Consider the following 17706-nt stretch of genomic DNA (forward strand, 5'->3'; position numbering starts at 1 on the left):
CAAGAAATCAGATGATGAATCTCCACTTTGTTTCCCCGCATAATACAATGAATCATTACTGCTCTTTTGACAGTGACCTCAGAGCGGTTGCTAGTGGGCAGTATAGAATGCCCAATGAAGTCCAACCAGCCTCTTGCGACTGGTTTGAGATCTCCTCTCTTGAGTTGGTTTGGGACACCTTTTGAATTGGTTATCCACTTAGTTCCAGGGAGGCATATGTCCTCTAGAACTTGGTCCAACCCCTTATCTACTCTCACCATTCTCCTATTAAAGGATTCTGGATCATCTTGTAGTTGAGGCAGTTTGAAGACCTCTCTTATTTTGTCCAGGTGGAAGTAAATAATCCTCTCTCTAACCATAGTTCTGTAGGTATGAAAGGCGGTTCCAGTTATTCTCTGCTTATCTATCAGCCACAGATTTGAGTAGAATTTCTGAACCATGTTTCTTCCAACCTTTTCTCAGGATTAGCTAGAATTTCCCATCCTCTGTTTCGAATTTGCTCTTGGATCTCCGGATATTCGTCTTCTTTCAGATCGAATTTAACTTCTGGGATCACTGACCTCAGACTCATTATTTTGTGGTAATGGTCTGCATGTTCTTTGGTTAAGAACCTCTCTTGATTCCAAAGACTCTTTGGAGTATTCTCTTTCTTGCCTCTTGAATTGGTTTGTTTTCCCTTAGAAGCCATGATCTTAATGAGTCTTAGCTCAGTGATCACGGAAAAACATACCAAACTTAGAGGTTTGCTTTCCCTCAAGCAAAAGAAAGGAAAGAAGAGAGATAGGAGGAGAGGCAAATTCGAATGGTGGAGAGGTGGGGATGGCCGAATGTGTATTTATAAGTGGAGGGGAGGGATTTCAAAAATTTGAAAAAAAGATATGATTGGTGAAAGAAAAAAAATAGAATCATGATATGAAAAAGATGAGATTTTTAAATGGAAAAGATATAAAAGAGTTAAATCTGAAAATTTGTTGATGCATCTAAGAATTAAAAGATGAAATGATGAGTTGGAAAAGATTTGGAAAGAAATTGAGAAGATAATTGAGTTTTTGAAGAAGATTTGGAAATGATTTGAAAGAAATTTGAAAAGGGATTTAGGAAATTGTTGAATCTTTGAAAATTTGAAGGTGAATGATGAAAATTTGTAATATGTTTATGCAGAAAATTATGAGTCAAAACATTAAAATTTGAAAAATTTTGAAGTGGAAAGCAAAATCCTCTCCCCCTGCCTTTTTGGCATTAAACGCCCAGAATGGTATCCATTCTGGCGTTTAACGCCCATATATTGGCCATTGTGGGCGTTTAACGCCCAGCCAAGTACCATGGCTGGCGTTAAACACCAGAAACAACTTTGTCACTGGACGTTTTTCTGAACACCAAGGATGCTGCAAGTATGGCGTTAAATGCCCAGAATGGCACCTATTCTGACGTTTAACGCCCAAAATGGTATATTTTCTGGTGTTAAATGCCCAGAATGGCACCCATTCTGGCATTTAACGCCCAAAATACCCCTTACTGACGTTTTCTTGCTAGTGAGCTCCTTTTCTCTGCTTTTTGCACTGAATCCTTCTGTAACTCTGTGAATTTCTACAATTTAATGATTAAGCTTGAAGAAAATTTATATCAAACTTCTATAAGTATTAATTAAAACAAATAACTTGCTAATGGCTGGGTTGCCTCCCAGTAAGCGCTTCTTTATTGTCTTTAGCTGGACCTTGACTGAGCTTTATTCTAGTATCAGTTTTGAGCATTCTTGCTCAAAATTGCTTTCAAGATAGTGTTTGATTCTCTGTCCATTAACAATGAACTTTTTGTCAGAGTCAATATCCTGAAGCTCAACATATCCATATGGTGACACACTTGTAATCACATATGGTCCTCTCCATCGGGATTTCAATTTCTCGGGGAATAATCTGAGCCTAGAATTAAACAGCAGAACCTTCTGTCCTGGTTCAAAGACTCTAGATGATAGTTTCTTTTCATGCCACCTTTTTGCTTTTTCCTTATAAATTTTTGCATTTTCAAAAGCACTGAGTCTGAATTCCTCTAGCTCATTTAGCTGGAGCAATCTTTTCTCTCCAGCTAACTTAGCATCCAGGTTTAGGAATTTGGTTGCCCAGTAGGCCTTATGTTCCAGTTTCACGGGTAGATGACAGGCTTTGCCATACACAAGCTAGTTTGGAGAGGTTCCTATAGGAGTCTTGAATGCTGTTCTATATGCCCACAGAGCATCATCCAAGCTTTTTGCCCAATCCTTTCTACGGGCAATTACAGTCTGTTCCAGGATTCTTTTTAGTTCTCTATTAGAGACTTCAGCCTGCCCATTTATCTGTGGATGATATGGAGTTGCTACTTTATGGCTAATTCCATATCGGACCATAGCAGAGTAAAGCTGTTTATTGCAGAAATGAGTGCCCCCGTCACTAATGAGTACTCTGGGAACACCAAATCTGCTGAAGATATGTTTCTGGAGGAACTTCAGCACTATCTTAGTATCATTAGTGGGTGTGGCAATTGCTTCTACCCATTTAGATATGTAGTCTACTGCCACCAGAATGTAAGTGTTTAAGTATGATGGTGGAAAAGGACCCATGAAGTCAATACCCCATACATCAAATAACTCAATCTCTAAGATCCCTTGTTGAGGCATGGCATAACCATAAGGTAAGTTACCAGCTCTCTGGCAACTGTCACAGTTACGCACAAACTCTCGGGCATCTCTATGTAGAGTAGGCCAGTAGAACCCACATTGGAGGACCTTAGTGGCTGTTCGCTCACCTCCGAAATGTCCTCCATACTGTGATCTATGGCAATGCCATAGGATCTTCTGTGCCTTCTCTCTAGGTACGCATCTGCGAATCATTCCGTCTGCACATCTCTTAAAGAGATATGGTTTATCCCATAAGTAGTACTTTGCATTAGAAATTTGTTTTTTCGTTTGCACCCTGCTATACTCCTTGGGTATGAACCTCACAGCTTTATAATTTGCAATGTCTGCAAACCATAGTGCTTCCTGAATGGCGAAAAGTTGCTCATCCGGAAAGGTCTCAGAGATCTCAGAAGGAGGGAGGGACGCCCCTGCTACTGGTTCTATCCGGGACAGGTGATCAGCTACCTGGTTCTCTGTCCCTTTTCTGTCTCTTATTTTTATATCAAACTCTTGTAGAAGCAATACCCATCTTATGAGCCTGGGTTTGGAATCCTACTTTGTGAGTAGATATTTAAGAGCAGCATGGTCAGTATACACAATCACTTTTGAACCTCTGAAAGGTTGCAGGTGCATTGCATAGACCAAAGGGCATCCTTCTGTAGGCAAATACTCCAGAAGAACATGTAAATGCTGTTTTCTCTTGGTCCTGAGGATCTACTGCAATTTGGTTGTAACCTGAATAGCCATCCAAAAAGCAGTAGTATTCATCACCTGCTAGTCTCTCTAGCATCTGGTCTATGAATGGTAAAGGAAAATGATCCTTTCTGGTGGCTGTATTAAGCCTTCTGTAGTCAATACACATACGCAATCCTGTAACTGTTCTTGTAGGAACCAGTTCATTCTTTTCATTATGAACCACTGTCATGCCTCCCCTCTTGGGGACAACGTGGACAGGGCTTACCCAGGGGCTATCAGAAATAGGATAAATAATCCCAGCCTCTAGTAACTTAGTGACCTCTTTCTGCACCACCTCCTTCATGGCTGGATTTAGCCGCCTCTGTGGTTGAACCACTGGCTTAGCATCATCCTCCAATAGGATCTTGTGCATGCATCTTGCTGGGCTAATGCCCTTAAGATCACTTATGGACCACCCAAGAGTTGTCTTGTGTGTCCTCAGCACCTAAATTAGTGCTTTCTCTTCCTGTGGATTCAAAGCAGACCTTATGATCACCGGAAAAGTGTCACCTTCTCCCAGAAATGCATATTTCAGGGATGGTGGTAGTGGTTTAAGCTTGCGTTTAGGAGGCTTATCCTCTTCCTGAGGAATTTTCAGAGGTTTTGTTATTTCCTCTGGTTCCTCCAGATCAGGCTGAACATCTTTAAAGATGTCCTCTAGCTCTGATTCGAGACTCTCAGTCATATTGATCTCTTCCACCAAGGAGTCAATAATATCAACGCTCATACAGTCATTTGATGTGTCTGGATGCTGCTTAGCTTTGACAACATTTAACTTGAACTCATCCTCATTGACTCTTAGGGTCACTTCCCCTTTTTGGACATCAATGAAAGTTCGTCCTGTTGCTAGGAAGGGTCTTCCTAGAATGAGAGTTGCACTCTTGTGCTCCTCCATTTCCAGCACTACAAAGTCAGTGGGAAAGGCAAATGGCCCAACCTTGACAATCATGTCCTCAATTATGCCTGATGGGTATTTAATGGAGCCATCAGCAAGTTGAAGACATATCCGGGTTGGTTTGACCTCTTCAGTCAAGCCAAGCTTTCTGATAGTGGATGCAGGGATTAGATTGATACTTGCCCCAAGGTTACATAGAGCTGTCTTGGTACAAGTACCCTCTAATGTGAACGGTATCATAAAGCTTCCTGGATCTTTAAGCTTCTCTGGTAAACTTTTCAGAATGACTGCACTGCATTCTTCAGTGAGAAAAACTTTTTCAGTTTCTCTCCAATCCTTCTTATGACTTAAGATCTCTTTTATGAACTTAGCATAAGAGGGTATTTGCTCCAGTGCCTCTGCAAACGGGATCTTTATCTCAAGAGTCCTGAGATAGTCTGCAAAGTGGGCAAATTGTTTGTCCTGTTCTGCTTGGCAGAGTTTCTGAGGATAAGGCATCTTGGCTTTATATTCTTCAACCTTAGTTGCTGCAGGTTTATTCCCTACAGAGGTGGTTAGAGAAGCCTTCTTAGAGGGGTTACTATCAGCACTTGCAGGTGTCTGATCCCTCATTAGCGTTTGAACGCCAGGATTGGGTGCTGGATGGGCGTTTAACGCCAGCTTCCCACCCTTTTCTGGCATTTGAACACCAGAACTGGGCAAGGAATGGGTGTTCAACGCCAACTTTTCTCCCTTTTCTGGCGTTTGAACGCCAGAAGTGGGCATCCACTGGGCGTTTGACGCCAATTTTTCGCCCTTTTCTGGCGTTTGAACGCCTGAATTATTCCTCTCTGGGCTCTTTCTGTCCTCAGAGGGATTTTGGACAGTGGTTTGGTCATCCTCTGTCAATTATTCCCTTCTTGGCTTTCTGCTAATTTGAGCTGAATTATTCAATGTCTTCCTGCTCCTTAGTTAAACAGCTTGGCATTCTTCTGTTATCTGTTTAGATAGCTGCTGTCTTGTCTGATTCAATTGTGCTTCCATATTCTTGTTAGCATTTTTAGTGTCTTGGAGCATCTCTTTAAACTCTGCTAATTGTTTTGTCATAAGGAGTAATTGCTAATTAAGTTCAACGATCTGTTCTTGAGGATTAGGATCAATAGTTACTGCCCTAGCCTCTTCTTTTATGGAGGACTCACTGCTTGAGTACATATGTTGATTTCTAGCAACCGTATCTATGAGTTCTTGAGCCTCTTCAATTGTCTTTCTCATGTGTATAGATCCACCAGCCGAGTAATCTAGAGACATTTGAGCTCTTTCTGTAAGCCCATAGTAGAAGATGTCTAACTGTACCCACTCTGAAAATATTTCAGAGGGGCATTTCCTTAGCATCCCTCTGTACCTCTCCTAGGCATTATAAAGGGATTCATGATCCTCTTGTTTAAAGCCTTGGATGTCCAGCCTCAGCTGTGTCATCCTTTTTGGAGGGTAAAATTGATTCAGAAATTTGTCTGATAATTGTCTCCATATTTTTATGCTTGCTGTGGGTTGATTATTTAACCACCTCTTAGCTTGATCTTTTATAGCAAATGGAAACCGTAATAATCTGTAGACATCCTGATCCACTTCTTTATCACGTACTGTGTTAGCAATTTGTAAGAACTGTGCCAGAAACTCAGTAGGTTCTTCCTGTGGAAGACCAGAATACTGGCAATTTTGCTGCACCATGATAATGAGCTGAGGATTTAGCTCAAAACTGCTTGCTTTGATGGGAGGTATACAAATGCTACTCCCATATGCAGTTGTAATGGGGTTAGCATATGACCCCAGAGTCTTTCTAGACTGTTCATTTCCACTTATGTCCATGATGGAAAAAAAAGAGAATTGATATGAATTGCAAATAAATTATATTTTTAAATTTTTTATTTTATTTAATTAAAAGTAACCGAATAAAATAAAACAAAATAAATGGAAGATAAAATAAAAGTTTCAAAAATTAGAAGAAAATGAAATAAAAGCAAATTGATAACTAAATTAATTAATTAATTAAGAAGATTTTGGAATTAGCAATCAGAAAGATATGATTGAAAATTATTTTGAAAAAGATATGATTGAAGAAATTAAAATGATTTGATTTTTGAAAAAGATTTGAAAAGATCAATTTTTGAAATTAGAATTTTGACTTGACTAAAAAAGATATGATTTTGAAAATCTTTGACTAATTTAATGCAAAATTTCGAAATTTATGACTAAAATAAGGAAAAGATATTTTTTTGATTTTTTGAATTTTAATGAGGAAAGAGAAAAACAACAAAATTACACTAAACTTAGAAATTCTAGATCAAAACAAAAAGAATAAACAAGAAAATTTTGAATGTCAAGATGAACACCAAGAACACTTTAAAGATCAAGATGAACACTAAGAACAAATTTTAGAAAACTTTCTAAGTAAATAAAAGCACAAGGGACACCAAACTTAAAATTTTTAGAAAATCAAACATAAATTTTCAAAAATTTAAAGGAAAACACAAAGAAGACACCAATCTTAGAATTTTTGAAGATCAAGAAAGAACTAAGAACATGCAAATTCAAAAAATTGAAAGAAAATAAAAGCATGCAATTGACACCAAACTTAAAATATGAAACTAAACTCAAATAAAAGACTCAAATTGAGTGACTCTAAACCAACAAAAATAAATTATTCCTAATCTAAGCAATAAGATAAACCGTCAGTTGTCCAAACTCGAACAATCCCCGGCAACGGTGCCAAAAACTTGGTGCACGAAATTACAATCACACTTTTGTAATTCCGCACAACTAACCAGCAAGTGCACTGGGTTGTCCAAGTAATACCTTATGTGAGTAAGTATCGATCCCACGGAGATTGTCGGCTTGAAGCAAGCTATAGTTATCTTGTAATTCTTAGTCAGGATATCAGTAATGATTCTTAGTTTTAATTGTAAAAAGTAAAAGAACATGAAATAAATACTTTTTATACAGTAATGGAGAACGGGTTGAGGTTTTGGAGATGCTCTGTCTTCTGAATCTCTGCTTTCCTACTGTCTTCTTCTTCATACACGCAAGGCTCCTTCCATGGCAAGCTGTATGTTGGTGGATCACCGTTGTCAATGGCTACCATCTGTCCTCTCAGTGAAAATGGTCCAAATGCGCTGTCACTGCATGGTTAATCATCTATCGGTTCTCACTCATGTAGGAATAGGATCCATTGATCCTTTTGCATCTGTCACTACGCCCAGAACTCGTGAGTTTGAAGCTCGTCACAGTCATCCCTTCCCAGATCCTACTCGGAATACCACAGACAAGGTTTAGACTTTCCGAATCTCAGGAATGGCCGCCAATAATTCTAGCCTATACCACGAAGGTTCTAATCTTATATTAGAAACCCAAGAGATTTGCACTCAAGCTATTGCAGATAGAACAGAGGTGGTTGTCAGGCACGCGTTCATAGGTGAGAATAATGATGAGTGTCATGGATCTCACATTCATCAGGTTGAAATGCGAGTGAATATCTTAGAATAGAAACAAGCGTGATGGAATAAAAAACAGTAGTAATTGCATTAATTCATCGAGACACAGCAGAGCTCCTCACCCTCAACCATGGAGTTTAGAGACTCATGCCGTAGAGAATACAATATGAAACGTGTAAAGTGTCATGAGGTGTGTAAATACAATAGCAAAAGGTCCTATTTATAGAAAACTAGTAGCCTAGGGTTTACAGAATTGAGTAAATAATGCAGAATCCACTTCCGGATCCACTTGGTGTGTGCTTGGGCTAAGCATTGAAGCTTTCACGTGTAGAGACTTTTCTTGGAGTTAAACACCAGCTTTTGTGCCAGTTTGGGCGTTTAACTCCAGCTTTTATGCCAGTTCTGGCGTTTTGACGCCAGAATTTTTATGCTGACTTGGAACGCCAGTTTGGGCCATTAAATCTCGGGCAAAGTATAGACTATTATATATTGCTGGAAAGCCTAAGATGTCTAATTTCTAACGCAATTAAGAGCGCGCCAATTAGGATTCTGTAGCTCCAGAAAATTCACTTCGAGTGAAGGGAGGTCAGAATCCAACAGCATCTGCAGTCCTTTTTCAGCCTCTGAATCAGATTTTTGCTCAGGTCCCTCAATTTCAGCCAGAAAATACCTAAAATCATAGAAAAATACACAAACTCATAGTAAAGTCCAGAAATGTGATTTTTATTTAAAAACTAATAAAAATATAATAAAAACTAACCAAAACATACTAAAAACATACTAAAAACAATGCCAAAAAGCGTATAAATTATCCACTCATCAGTAGCTGTACATGGTATTTTTCATCCGAGACGAGAAATCTGATAGTTGATTAGCCGTGCAGAGATCGTACATGGTATTTTTCATCCGAGAGGATCATAAATCTTGCCATTGAAGGAAGCCATGCGAGTTTGGAGAAGAAGACAGTAGGAAAGCAGAGATTCAGATGACAGAACATCTCCGGAACCTCAACCTGTTTCTCATTACTGAATCACAAGTACTATTTATTTCATGTTATTTATTTTTCATAAATACAATCACTCTTATCATTAATCTCCTGACTAAGATTTACAAAATAACCATAGCTTGCTTCAAGCCGACAATCTCTGTGGGATCGACCCTTACTCACGTAAGGTATTACTTGGACGACACAATGCACTTGTTGGTTAGTTGTGCGGAGTTGTGAAAAGTGTAATCACAATTTTGTGCACCAGTAGGCACCCAAATTCCCAATATTTAATTAGAGTAAAAGCACAACACATTCCCAATAACCCGAGTTTCCCACAATTCCCCACACTTAGTTAACATACTGTCTCTATCTTAAGCTAACCAAATATTCAAATCAGGTAATTAATTGTTTTTCCGCTTAAGGCTAGTGATGTGGTAATATAAAGAACAAATGGGGATTAAAAGGCTCAAAGTGGCAAACAAAGGTAATTGAGATGGTAGGCTATTTGGGATAAGTGAGCTAATAATAAATGATGGCCTCAATCATATGTATGCATGCAAATACATTAAACAATGGACATATAGAATGGAACAAAGCGAAGATTGCAATCATAGAGAAGCAAACACACAAGAATAAAATATTATGGTTAAATAATGTAACCATATAATTAAGATCAAAATCTCACAGGCTGTGTGTTCTTAGCTATAAACCATGTTCCAAATACAATCTTCAATCAAGTTTAACACAAATTCTTAGTTTAAATTAGTGAAATGCTATAAAAAGGGTCTTGAAAAGAAAATCATTACTTTAACCAAGAAAAACATACATGCAAATAATTATTATCATGCAATCTATTCTATTTAACAACAGAAAAACTAAAATATTGGTGTTGAGAGAAAGAAGTTACCTCCGGAAGTCAGGGACTGACCTCCCACACTTAAGGTTTGGCACGGTCCTCCGTGCCATCAGTAAGAAGCAAGGTAGGGCTAGAAGCATTGCCTCCGCTGTCTGGTTCACCATGGCTCCCTGTGCTACTGGATGAAGGGGAGTCCGGGGTGTCTTTCTGCTCTGGAGGTGGGTGAGTACCAACTATGAGTTCTTTCAGCTAGTTGTATCGGCACTTGTTACGGCGCTCCATTTGCTCCATCCGCCGGTCTTGCTGGTCGAACCTCTCAAGGATCTGAAGGAACATCTGATGGGTGGATGGTGCCTGTGGTGTGGATGGTGGTAGAGTAGAGGAGGGAGGAGTATCCAAAGATGGGCCTACCGGCCGGCTTGCAGAAGGAACTAGGGGTCTGATGTACTTCCCATTTGGAACATATTGATCGGTCCTAGGGATCATAGTCTTGGTATCCCCAGCTCTATAGGAGACACCTACTGCAGAGACTAAATCTGAAACCAATGCGAGGAAAGGCAGGTTACCCGCTATCTGCACGTGTCCCATGGCTTGTCGGATGTGTCGGGGCAGGTTGAGAGGTTGCTCTGTCAGGATGCACCAGAGAAGAACAACCATGTCTGCTGTGAAGGTCGACTCGTGAGTGCTCAAGAAGAGATAGTGGGACATAATCTGTGCCCACACGCGAGCCTCCAAGGTAAGTGACTGGGCGGAGATGCTCTTGGGTTTTGACCGATGCGGGCCATAGATCCATGTACTGCCAGGTTGGGCAATAACTCCAAGGACACTAGCCCAGTCGAACTGGTATATCTAGCGCTTGAGAGAAGCCTCTTGATATACATCCAAACCCTCTGGACTAGATGGAAGATTCAGTAATCTCTGTATGGCACTCTCGGAGATAGGGACTTACTTCTGACGAACATAGACAGTCTACAGGGTAGGTGAATAGAAATTGGAGTAGAATTCAACTACCCATAATAAGTTAGCCTCCCGCGGTTGCCTTCTCAAGAATCCCTACTGTCTTCTCTCACTTCGGGCTCCACAAAATCACCAAAGTGTGTTAGGACAATGATATGCTTGTTGTTATAGTTTCGCTCAGCTAGGATGGGGAACATCTGTCACAATAACGGTTAGTGAACCGTGTCGAGTCCCGTGCGGGCAAGGTATCTCTGCTGCATCAACTTTAATGATCCTCTTAACCCACTTTGTTGGAGGCTTGACGCTGGTAGATGGTGGCGCCTTAGCCAGTGCTCTCTTGGTTCCACTCCTTGCTGGTGTCTTGTCAGTGGCCTTCTCTTTTCCTTTCTTGGTACCCATGCCTAAGGAAGAAGGATAGAGGGAGAATGTTAAATATAGACAGCTAAGGAACCGGAAGGAGAAAATCCCAAGTGATAATGAATGCCTAAGAAAAGATAATAGCTTAAATACATGGTAGCTATAACATGTAGGTAAGACATCAAGTAAGAGCAAAAAGGCAATTCAGAATAATTAGATGCAAGAGGGTAAAAGCATGCAAGTAATAGGCATGAGAAGCATAACTCAAGCATCAAGTAATAAGTGTGCCAAATTAAAGAGCATTTGTAATGATAACAATTGTAAATGATAATCTCAAATACATGTGGAATCCAAATGTTGTGAAAAAGAGGCATTCAAGTAAAAGGGTAAAAGAAAATAGGATTTAAAATGCTATAGAAGCTTTTTCACAAACACTTGGTGTGCAAGTTAAAATAGGAATGAAAATAATGTATCCAAATGTATAGGAGTGCCAAATTTAAATGTCGATTGTCAAATCACTCCACAATAGTATCCACAAGCTTAATGAGAATAAAGTAATATCCAAATAAAATTCCAACACTAACATAAAAATACATGAGAGAAAAACCATGAATAACTAAGGTAACTGATAAACCCCAATTTTATGGTTTATCTTGTGCTTATTTTGGGGGATTTTATCACCTTTTCCCACATTTATTCAATGAAATAGTATGGTTTTGTAATTCTCCCTAAATTTGCGCTTAAGTATGAAAACATGCTTTTTAGGCCTTAAAATAGCTAAATTTAATTCACTTTAATTCCATTCGATGCCTTGATATGTTTGTTGAGTGATTTCAGGTTCATAAGGCAAGTATTGGATGGAAGAAGTGAGGAGAAAAGCATGCAAAGTGGGAGAACTCATGAAGAAATGAAAGAACCATAAAGCTGTCAAGTCTGACCTCTTTGCACTCAAACGACTATAACTTGAGCTACAAAGGTTCAAATGAGGCGGTTCTAGTTGCATTGGAAAGGTAACATCCGGGGCTTCAAAATGATATAAAATTTTCCATATGTTGCATCGCATTTAGGGGCGCGCACGTGCCATGTACGTGTGCATGCTGATGCTGCTCGTGGCCCACTAAAGTGAAATCGCCCCCAGCGATTTCTGAAGCACTTTGGGCCCAACCCAACTCATTTCTGATGCTATTGAACCCAAGGATTGAGGGGAGAAAGAACCAAATAGTCATAGTTTAATTTTCATCATATTTTAGGGTAGAATTCTAGAGAGAGAGGCTCTCTCCTCTCTCTAGACTTATGATAGAAATTAGGGTAAAGTTAGGTTAATCACTCTCAAATTTCTCTTTCAATTCTTGTTTTGATTTTAGTTCTCATTATATTTTAGTGATCTATTGTCTCAATCTTCTTAGTTTCTCTTTTTAATTTCTCATGTTAATTTCTCTTTTATGTTCATGGATGCTCTTGTTGGATTTGATTTACTTTTAATGCAATTTAATGTTTGATGTTATTTTAATTATTGATTTGAGTTGTGAATTTACTTTTCTTGCAATTGATAGTTGGTAGATTTATTATTCTTGCACTTTACCATGCTTTCTTTTTTTTGCCTTCCAAGTGTTTGATGAAATATTTGGTTAGATTTTGGTGTATATTTTGTTCCTCTTGGTTTAGGTGGAGTAATTAGTGACGCTTGAGTTATCTAATTCCTTTGATTGATTGACAATTAGAAGTTGCTAATTGATTTGGATACCACTAACACTAGTCTTTCCTTTGGGAGTTGGCTAGGACTTGTGGAATCAAGTTGATTCATCCACTTGACTTTCCTCCATAGTTAGAGGTTAACTAAGTGGTAGCAATGGACAATTTGTGGTCACAATTAAGGAGGATAACTAGGATGGGACTTCTAGTTCTCATATCTAGGCAAGAGCTTTTTTTTTAGTTGTTAGTTTATTTACATTGCTATTTACATTTCATGTCTCTTATCCCAAAAACCCCAAAATATGCCATAGCCAATAATTGAGCACTTCATTGCAATTCCTTCTGAGACGACCCGGAGTCCAAATACTCCGGTTAATTTTTATTGGGGTTTGTACATGTGACAAAATCAAATTTAATTTGATTCGAGGATTGACTATTGGTTTGGACTATACTAACAACGGAAATATTTTGTGGAATTTCGAACCATTATAAATCCTCACATCAAATTAATGGCACCGTTGCCGGGGATCGAACCCGGGTCACCCGCGTGACAGGCGGGACAATTTGTGGTCACAATTAAGGAGGATAACTAGGATGGAACTTCTAGTTCTCATATCTAGCCAAGAGCTTTTTTTAGTTGTTATTTTAATTGCATTACTATTTACATTTCATGTCTCTTATCCCAAAAACCCCGAAATATCTCATAGCCAATAATTGAGCGCTTCATTGCAATTTCTTGTGAGACGACCCGGAGTCCAAATACTCCAGTTAATTTTCATTGGGGTTTGTACATGTGACAAAACCAAATTTAATTTGATTCAAGGATTGACTATTGGTTTGGACTATACTAACAACGGAAATATTTTGTGGAATTCCGAACCAGTATAAATCCTCACATCAAATTAATGGCGCCGTTGCCGGGGATCGAACCCGGGTCACCCGCGTGACAGGCGGGACAATTTGTGGTCACAATTAAGGAGGATAACTAGGATGGGACTTCTAGTTCTCATATTTAGCCAAGAGCTTTTTTTTAGTTGTTAGTTTATTTGCATTGCTATTTACATTTCATGTCTCTTATCCCAAAAATCCCAAAATATCTCATAGCTAATAATTGAGCACTTCATTGCAATTCCTTATGAGACGACCTGGAGTCCAAATACTCCAGTTAATTTTTATTGGGGTTTGTACATGTGACAAAACCAAATTTAATTTGATTCGAGCATTGACTATTAGTTTGGACTATACTAACAACGGAAATATTTTGTGGAATTCCGAACCAGTATAAATCCTCACATCAAATTAACGGTGCCGTTGTCGGGGAGTTGTAATGGTGTTATATTATTGGCTATTGTGAATATTGTGAATATGTTTGCCTTTTGTTTGTTTGTTAGTTTTTGTTAGGTTTAGGACTTTGTTCTCATTTTTGTTAGTTTTTGTTTTTATTTGCTATTATGAATTCTCACCCCTTTGGCTATGAGTTTGGCTCAAATTATGTTGTAGGGAATGGGAACTACAATGGTAACATGCATCAAGGATTTGGGAATCAAAGATGGGAGGAGCCTCAAGGGAGTGATCACCCTTCTTGACAACAACCTCCTCCGGATTCTTATGGGTATAATCCTAATCCTAATGCATATCAATCTAATGGATGTGGTGACCCTTATTGTAATTGTCAACGACCACCACCACATGTCTATGAACCACCCCCTCAACCTAATTTTGAACCACCTTACTCACAAGCCCCCTACCACCAAACACCTCATTATGACCCTAATTCTTATCCACCATACCAACCACCTTATGAACCATATGAACCATACATGGAACCACAACAATTCAAACACAACTACTCCCAAGAACCACCTCAATATACACCATCTCCATACCCTTACCAAGATGAACCAACTTCCAATTATGAAACTTCCTTCCCAAACAATGAACCTTCTTCTTCCATACCACCTCCAATGGATGATTCTCTCCAAGAATGTATTAGTTCTTACATTCGAAGGCAAGAAGAGAACCAAAAGGAGTTCAACGAGTTAGAAGCCAAGATAGCTATCATAGCGGAAGCCGTTAGCAACATGGTCTCCCCCCGACTAAGCCTAAGCAACCAAGGCACTTCTATTGACGAATGTGGAGAGGCAATTAAGGAGTATAGTGAGGGAGTAAGTTTAGAGCTTCAAGGTGGGGAAGAAGAGTTGAAGTAAGAATTGTCACAAGGGGAGAAAGTTGAGACAATTGAGCCGGAAGGAGTGGTTGAAGGCCTAGGAGATGTTGGGAGTCCATGGGAATGTAGCATTATAGAGCCCTCTTTCAAGAAGCTTGATGTTGATGTTGAGGAGGGTGTACAACCTCCAAAGCATATTGAAGACTTTGAAGAGGTTGATCAAGAGATGGATTCAATCATTTAGGAGTTCCTATCTACAATTAAATCCTCTCCCATTAGGCTTGAATTTGAGGTCAAAGAAGAAGATGCACAACCTCTCATGCCCTTGGTGAGCAATGAAGAAGAAATTGAATTGGAAGCGAGCCATCAAGAGGAAGAGGTTGAAGTTGAGGAAAGTTGTAAAGAGGTGGAGATAGTCAAGGAAGAGCATAAGGGAGCGGAGCTTACAAGATCATTGGGACAACCCCTTTCTAAGTCACCATCCTACACAACATTTGAGTGGGTAAAATTCTTATCCTTAAGCTTCACTTTCTCACTTGAATATGGTTTGCCTGAAAATGATGGTCAACTTAGAGCTCTTTGTGGATTAAGGAGTAAGAAAGAGTCATGTAGTGGTTGGAAACATCATTCTAGGTTCATTATGGTTGCATGCTCAAAGTTGAATAGCAATGGTTGGTGTAGAACCAAATTGCATGGGTCTAGGAGACTGTTTGGGTGCTTAATTGAGAATTCTAAGGTCATGCCACCCAATTGGAATCATGATGATCAATTTGAAGATGGGTGTTAAAACAAAGTGTGGGATCCCGGATCGCACAAGGAGAATCAACTTTGGGAGCTCATGGTTTGTGAAGAACTCCATCAAAGCTTGAAGATATTAACATTGAAGAATGGAGCTTATTGGAGATTCAAGCATTGGTGGATGTTCCAAGATGGTTATAAGCACAAGCCACCTTAAGAGGAGCTCCCCATAAGTCCAACTTAAGGACAATAAACAAAAGTGCTAGGTGGGAGACACCCCACCATGGTAATATCTTTTCATTTTCTCTTTTGTCAATATTGGTAGAATTAATTTAAATTCATGTTTGGAGTAGTTTGTTAAGTCTATTTGGTAGTCTAATATGTTAAATAAAGGTTTTATGGTGTTTTGGTTATTTGGAGGTTCGGAAGGCTTGGTTTGGTGCAAAAATTTGGAAAAATTTTGAAAAACAGAGCACCAACCCGCGTGTGCGCGCACCTGGTGCGTGCGCGCGCCTCAAGCATTTTCGACCATCCGCGTGGATGCGCCATATACGCGTACGCGTGGATGCAAAAAATTCCACCCCCAGCCAAAAACCAGATAGTTATGCCCAGTTTGTGCCTATTCTGTGCCAGCGACCCACGCGCAAGCGTGCTTGACGCGTACGCATCGGTCACCATCTTCACATCCACGCGCGCGCGCACCTGGCGTGTACGCGGCCTTCAGCCAAACTGTGCATCGACGCGTGGGGACGCGTCGCAAAAAATTTTTTTTTCTCATTTTCCATTTTCTTTTGTCCATTGCATTTGCATACTTCTATTCTTGGCATTTTCATTTTGTTTTTATAGCTTGTTTTTACTTTCTTCTTTAAGCTTCTTATTTTAATAATGGTGTTGAATTCTCTTACTCAATTGTTGAGAATTTCTTGGTTAATCGTGGTACTTCTTGACTTGTTTGATATTGTTGGGTGATGAAACTTTTAAATCAATGCTTAATCTTGTATGAATCTTATATTCTTTGTGCATTGATATGAACTTGCATGTCCTTCATGACCCACTCTTTCTAGTTGAACTTGATGCTTTTGAGTGCTCTTCATGCTTTAACTTGTTCTTGCATCAAGTATTAGTTAATACGCCCTGTGCCTATATTGTTTTCTCACTTGCATGCGTAGCTAACATGTAGTGAGAATTTTACTTTTATTTGGCATTAGCCCCCGCCTATGTTATATTTGCTTAATATGCTTGTTGTAGGCCTCATTTTCTTTCTTTTTCTTTCCTTTTAGGTTGGCCACCAAGAAGGAAAGGATTGGAAAGGCTTCTAAATGGGGCAACAAACAAGTTCACCTGCACAACCTTTCGAAGGAGCTCATCAATTGTAGCAACCCATCCACCTTGCTCTTCTTTGCATGCACCGAGGACGGGGCAAATTTCTAAGTGTGGGGAGGTCATCCGACCGATCTCCATGGGTAACAATTTTCTTTTTCAACACCAATTTTTCAATTTTTGTCTTTGATAGATTAGTTGTTGCATTGCATGATAGATTGCATGTTAGTTAAAATTTGTACATATTTTATTACTTCTTTTTATTTTAGGATTACTTGGTTAGGGTGATGACTTCTTTTCCAAGAAAAAAATTATTTTTAGGGCACCCTACCAATTTGAAAAAAAAAAATTGTGTGAACTTGCTTGAAGAATTTATTTTGGAACATGGTTTTTGAGCTAAGGACACAAGCATGTGAGTTTTGAGCCTAATTGTGTGGTTACATCATATAACCACTTATTTTCATTCTTGTGTGCATTATTCTCTTTCTATAATTGTAATCTTTGATTTGTTTGATTCTTTATGTCCATTATTCCATATATACATGCATTGGTATGATTGAGGCCATCATTTCATTTAGCTCACTTACCCAAATAGCCTACCTTTCATCAACCATTGTTAGCCAATTTTGAGCCTAATTAATCCCTTTTGTTCTTAATATTAGCACATCACTACCCCTAAGTGAAAAATAATAAATATCCCTTAATTTGGATATTTGATTAGCTTAAGCTAGTGAGGGTGTGTATCATTTGGGTATGGGAAACTTGGGACATTGGTTGAGGTAAAAGTGTACTTTTTTATTTTTGTTAAAAATATTGGGAATTGGGTACATATTCATGCACTATATGTAAAACCATATGCATTGATACATTTGTATATACTTTAG

The sequence above is a fragment of the Arachis hypogaea genome, chromosome 19 (genome assembly GCF_003086295.3).
Source record: "Arachis hypogaea cultivar Tifrunner chromosome 19, arahy.Tifrunner.gnm2.J5K5, whole genome shotgun sequence".
NCBI classification, from domain to species: domain Eukaryota; kingdom Viridiplantae; phylum Streptophyta; class Magnoliopsida; order Fabales; family Fabaceae; genus Arachis; species Arachis hypogaea.